The 5,712-nt window shown below is 42.5% G+C and overlaps 1 long non-coding RNA gene across 1 annotated transcript; it reads left to right on the forward strand.

The window, feature by feature from the left end:
* The first annotated feature begins 4,475 nt into the window (after positions 1–4,475).
* Positions 4,476–5,196, forward strand: LOC129742748 (uncharacterized). The gene is made up of 3 exons (XR_008736553.1): positions 4,476–4,665; positions 4,727–4,854; positions 4,921–5,196. It is a non-coding gene; the product is annotated as an uncharacterized LOC129742748 (long non-coding RNA).
* Positions 5,197–5,712: the final 516 nt, after the last annotated feature.

Genomic DNA, 5,712 nt, shown 5'->3' on the forward strand with positions numbered 1-5,712 from the left:
TGTGTGTGTGTGTGTGTGTGTGTGTGTGTGTGTGTGTGTGTGTGTGTGTGTGTGTGTGTGTGTGTGTGTGTGTGTGTGTGTGTGTGTGTGTGTGTGTGTGTGTGTGTGTGTGTGTGTGTGTGTGTGTGTGTGTGTGTGTGTGTGTGTGTGTGTGTGTGTGTGTGTGTGTGTGTGTGTGTGTGTGTGTGTGTGTGTGTGTGTGTGTGTGTGTGTGTGTGTGTGTGTGTGTGTGTGTGTGTGTGTGTGTGTGTGTGTGTGTGTGTGTGTGTGTGTGTGTGTGTGTGTGTGTGTGTGTGTGTGTGTGTGTGTGTGTGTGTGTGTGTGTGTGTGTGTGTGTAGAATGTTGCTCCTATTTTGATTTTGGAATTCGCTCTTCAGTTGTCTAAATGCCGTCCAAAGAAGAAGACCAGCGTATCAAAATTTTGTTCGCGCATCGCGAAAATCAGAGCTACTCGCACACGAAGCTGGCTAAATCGCTAAAAGTTGTCAAATCAACCGTTTCAAATGTTATTTAAGTGTACAGGGAACGTTTGTCGACAGCCAGGAAGTCTAGATCGGGGGGGAATCGAAAACTGGAAGCCGCTGAGGCGACAAAGAGAGTTGCTGGTAGTTCCAAGCGAAACCTACCTACAACCTTACCTACAACCGTGCATCGAGCCAAACCACGAGCCGGACTATCGACTTACAAGAAGGTAGTGACTCCAAATCGTGATGATAAACAAAATACGACAGCCAAAGCGCGATCCCGGTAGCTGTACACGACGATGCTGACGAAGTTTGACTACGTGGTAATGGACGACGAAACCTACGCCAAAGCCGACTACAAGCAGCTTCCGGGACAGGAGTTTTATACGGCAAAAGGAAGGGGAAAGGTAGCAGATATTTTCAAGCACATGAAACTGTCAAAGTTCGCGAATAAATATCTGGTTTGGCAAGCCATCTCTACCTGTGGCTTGAAAAGCAGCATTTTCATAGCTTCCGGTACTGTCAACCAAGAAATTTACGTGAAAGAGTGTATGAATAAACGTCTGCTGCCTTTCCTGAAGAATCACGGTTGTTCCGTACTGTTTTGGCCGGATTTGGCATCTTGCCATTACGGTAAAAAGGCCATGGAGTGGTACGCCGCCAACAACGTGTAGGTTTCCAAGGACAAGAACCCTCCCAACATGCCAGAGCTCCGCCCAATTGAGAAATACTGGGCAATTTTGAAGCGGAACCCAAAGAAATCCAAAAAAGACGAGCCGCAGTTTAAGGCAAACTGGCTTTCTGCGGCGAAGAAGGTGGACAAGGTGGCTGTACAAAATCTGATGGCAGTGGTTAAGCGTAAGGCCCGGCAATTCGGATTTGGAAAAGCGAAAGCCTAACTGAATATTTTTTCTGAATTTTATACTAATTAAACTTGAAAAATAAATTTTATTTTATTTTTTAAATAAACGATTTCAACGATTTACAAGCGTTTTCCCTTGACCAAATACCAGAGACTGCCAAATAGTATTGAACTGCATACTATCTACATACTAGATGATAAAATTTGTGGATTTTTGTTTTTGGTTTCAATTAAAAGAACAGCGGTGTATTGACTATCCACATACCTATATCTAAAGGTTTTTTTTTTCTATTTCAAACCGCAACCTGAAAGAAATCTTTTACATTAAAAATCAAATATCTCGGAAACAAAATTAAAATTTACGTAGCACATGATTATTGCCGATGCAGAATGGGTGAATGTATCCCGATCTGTAGAAAGGGTTATTTCTTCCGGAGGGTGATTAAACTTCGTCTTTTCATACCTTCTGTTTATTATATTTTTAACGGATTGTTTACATGTTTATAAAATAATTATATATTATAAAATAATGTTTTGAATACAACAACCCCGGCAACAGCTATGGTGTAAAGGTAACGTATTCAGTTCGTAACTAGCAGGATTAGGTTCAAATCTCCATACAAGCAAATTTTTCAAGTAAGTATTTCATTTGTAAAAAGTTGAAGCAATATGAAGGGCACAGAAGTGCTCAAAACGGGATTTGGTAAGCCACAAAAAGTGCATTGAGGTGCTTCCAAAATCAAATCACCACTTCGAGTTTTAATTTCAGTTAGAACAACATCTAGGCGTGGTCTTGTGATAGCATGTTCGATTCTCACCACGAAGGTCAGGGTTCGATTCCCAAGCCGGGCAAGTTTTTTTTTCAATCAGTAATTTAGTAATTGAGTGACCATTCTGATATGATATATGTAGGAAATGTAGGAAAGAAGCAATTGAACAATTTGTCGAGTTTGGAATCCGGTGCGTGGCATCATGGCGGCACCGCTACAGAACACAGTAAATAACCAAGGGAAGGTGATATGAACCGAAGCAAAGGGTAAGGGTTCAGTTGAGATAGAGAGATTTTTGTTCATTTTGCGATATTTTGGAAACTAAATTAAGAGGCCGCTGGAAACTGAATAGAAGATCATTAAGACTTGTTTTGGAACTTGAAAGTATCAATAAGAACTTAAATTTTGAGCTGCACAGTGAGGTCTGCTTTGCGAATTCCAAATTCAACTCAATTGGCAGCTTTACAGCCATCACAGAGAACGCACCTGAACGAGGCCGAAAGTTGTAGATGGAAGCTCAACATCCAATTTGATAACACTCATCATTCTCAGGTGTTACTTAGACAAAGACACCCGTTGATAGTTACTTAGAATCTCCACTGTATCTCGGTTCTGAAACAAATTTATCATGACGGCAATTTAAACAATTTACAAAACAAAAGAGATGCTGCTCTTTTTCAAATTTACTTTTGACGTTATTGTAAGTTATCTGTGAAGACATCCTACGATTATAAATTGGCTTTCCAAACTGGTGATTCTGAAACAACGCGTTTCTCATTTCTAAGTTTTCATTTTCCTGCAGGCCATCCTGATGGATACCAATTTGGCTGGCTTGAATCAAAGTAACTAGTGTGTGCGTGTTGGTCCTCTCAATGCAATGTAAATTCGTGAAGTGAAGTTCAAAAAGTGAACCTTCAGAATGTTGAACAACCATCAGCAGGGGGCACTTTCGGACGAAGTGGAAAGGAGAGAAAACAAACTAACTGTTTGAAGATTAAAACTGGAATGCTTTATTTTCTAAATTTCCTTTTATATCTAAAAACCTTTTTGCGTTTTTTCAAATGCGTGTGTTGTATTCAACGCCAAGATTGGCGTATGCCAACACTCCTCCTCAACACACGCTGTTCACCGCTCAGCAAAGCCCTGTGCCGGACCACGACCATCGCCTTCAGCTCAACGACCCTCTTCTGGTTTCGCTCGACGACCATTCTTCGGCCCACTCGATGACAACCCTCCTGCGGATCACTCGAAGACAAACCTCCGTCTGGCCTGACACCCTTCTTGTTACCAATGCCATTTCTCACGGCTCGACGCCCTTCGCAGCAAATCGAAGCTCTCCGCCTCAATGCTCCTCCTGAGGCCTGACGACTCCCAGTGGCTCCAGCCCGACGACCTCCTCAACTTGGCGTTCCAGTCCGACACCCTTCCATGGCACCGGCTTGACGACCACCCGTGTTGGCCGGCTCGTAAGTCCTCCAGAGATTCCAGATCCGACGATCATCACCTGGCTTCCAACTTGACGACCTTCCACGGTTCCGACCCGCCAACCTTCCATGGCTTCCGGCACGACGACCCACAAGTGATTCCGGTCCGCTTCCAATGGCTCATGCCAAACGACCTTCCAAAGCAGCTGTCCGACGACCTCTCTCCCGTACCTCTTGGCTTGTCGACCTCCAGCTGGCTTCCCGGTCCGACGACCTACCAGGCTCCTGGTCCGACAACCTTACACAGTTCTGGCTCGACGACCTTCCTCTGGATTCCCGGCGCTGGCTCGTCCTCCCATTGGTTTCTTGACTGGTTAACATGCCACTACTGATTCCACTCTTCTCTGTTGGCATACGCCAATCCCGGCGGATGAATACAACACACGCAGTTTGAAATTAACGCCAAAAGGTTGTAACCCTTCCACAGGCGGAGATCAACTGAGGTTGTAGATTTTGGACCTTGAATATAGAACTATTCCTCCAGCCAGTGAAGGGCATCAAAGTTCTGAAAAGTATACTTGTCTGTACACACTTTACACAACACAATAAACACTCCCAACACTCACTAGGTACATTACATAGCCAAGCAAAACAACCTCATAGCCATCAAGAAAATTAAATACTCAACTAAAGATCTCACATCAAATTGAATAGAGTGATGAGTCCACTATTAACAGAAAAACCGCATGTCAGCAGAGGATCAGCATCAACGCTATCAGTTGGTACTTTTAGTACTAATCACTCATTACCCCCTTGTAGTAAATAGTGATGAGGGATCAGCGTCGACGGCGATCTGGCAATGAGGCGTTATCATCGGCGTCGTTTAAACCTCAGATCGAACTCGATGAAATGAGCGTCTGCTTAGGTGTTGAAGCGCATTCGAGAACATCCAACGTTATCAGTTGTCGGTTAATCGTCAAACAGGCTGTGTTTTATTTTGTTATTTGCACCTAATGAAGAGTGATAGTGGATCGGGAGTTTATCTTGAACGATCAAATATTCACATGTGCCTGACCGGTAACGCAGCTTCAAGGCTGAAATTAATTGTCGCGCGAGTGGTGAAAATTGGTTTACGATCATTAAGGTAAATCTCCTGTGTAACCAAAGTATTGAACGCAAATTCCTAAAGTCCTCGTTTTGTACAGATTTTCGCAAAGTGAATATCAACCAATTACTTGGTGGCTTGATAACGTAACTATAAGCCTTTGTATTCACGTTTTGCTTATGGATCCAAAGATGCGGAACTAAGTTCCATTGTGTGGAATAGAGATCGGTAAGACGATTTTAAAACAAAAATTGAAAATTAAAAAAACTCATTCCACCTTTTGGTCCTCTGCAGACCTATTTGATCCCGGGGCTTGAGCGGATATCCAAGATGGCTAACTGAGTACAATGGTTCTAGAAGCCTATCCAAGTACAATGGATTTGGCTTGAACTGCATGTGCATGCGAAAGAAGATGGCGGACGTCGCGGGATACACTAGAATTTAAGATACACTCATACGTACACACACACACAATTAGTTTTTAATTTCTTTTTTTTTTATTAGTAGTAAGTTTTAAAATAGTATATAGGCAGTTAGGGTAAGTTTAGAAAAATAAAGCATGAATTAAAAATTAACGAATTTTAAATGCCAAACACTCATTTTCTTTTGAAATTATTTTTGTAAAACTATGATTCCCGTACCTGGGGCCTGGACGAGAATACTTGGAATCGTATAGCATGCTGAACGCGAACCCGGTCGACTCCGAGCCAATAGAAGGGTGATACTTCAGGTGAGTCGATCATTTTTTTTGTCTCAGTCTCATGCGAGAAGAACAATTCTTCTGATGACAAGGTTTTTAGATATAAAAGGAAAACCGATTTAGAAAATAAAGCATTCCAGTTTTAACCAGTTCAAACAGTTAGTCTCTCCTCTCCACTCCGTCCGAAAGTGCTTCCTGCTGATGGTTGTTCAACAGGTTATGGGCACAGCACTAGTGGAAAGGAGGAGAATGTTGGTATTCGTCCTAATTCAGCGAATGTAAAAAACACACGCAGTTGCAATTAGACGCTAAGAGTTTTACATGTACATATAAAAACAAGTGGGTTACGCATAATAAAGTCATTCCAGTTTTGACAATCAAACGTG

Source organism: Uranotaenia lowii, chromosome 2 (assembly GCF_029784155.1).
Source record: "Uranotaenia lowii strain MFRU-FL chromosome 2, ASM2978415v1, whole genome shotgun sequence".
In the NCBI taxonomy this organism is placed as follows: Eukaryota; Metazoa; Arthropoda; class Insecta; order Diptera; family Culicidae; genus Uranotaenia; species Uranotaenia lowii.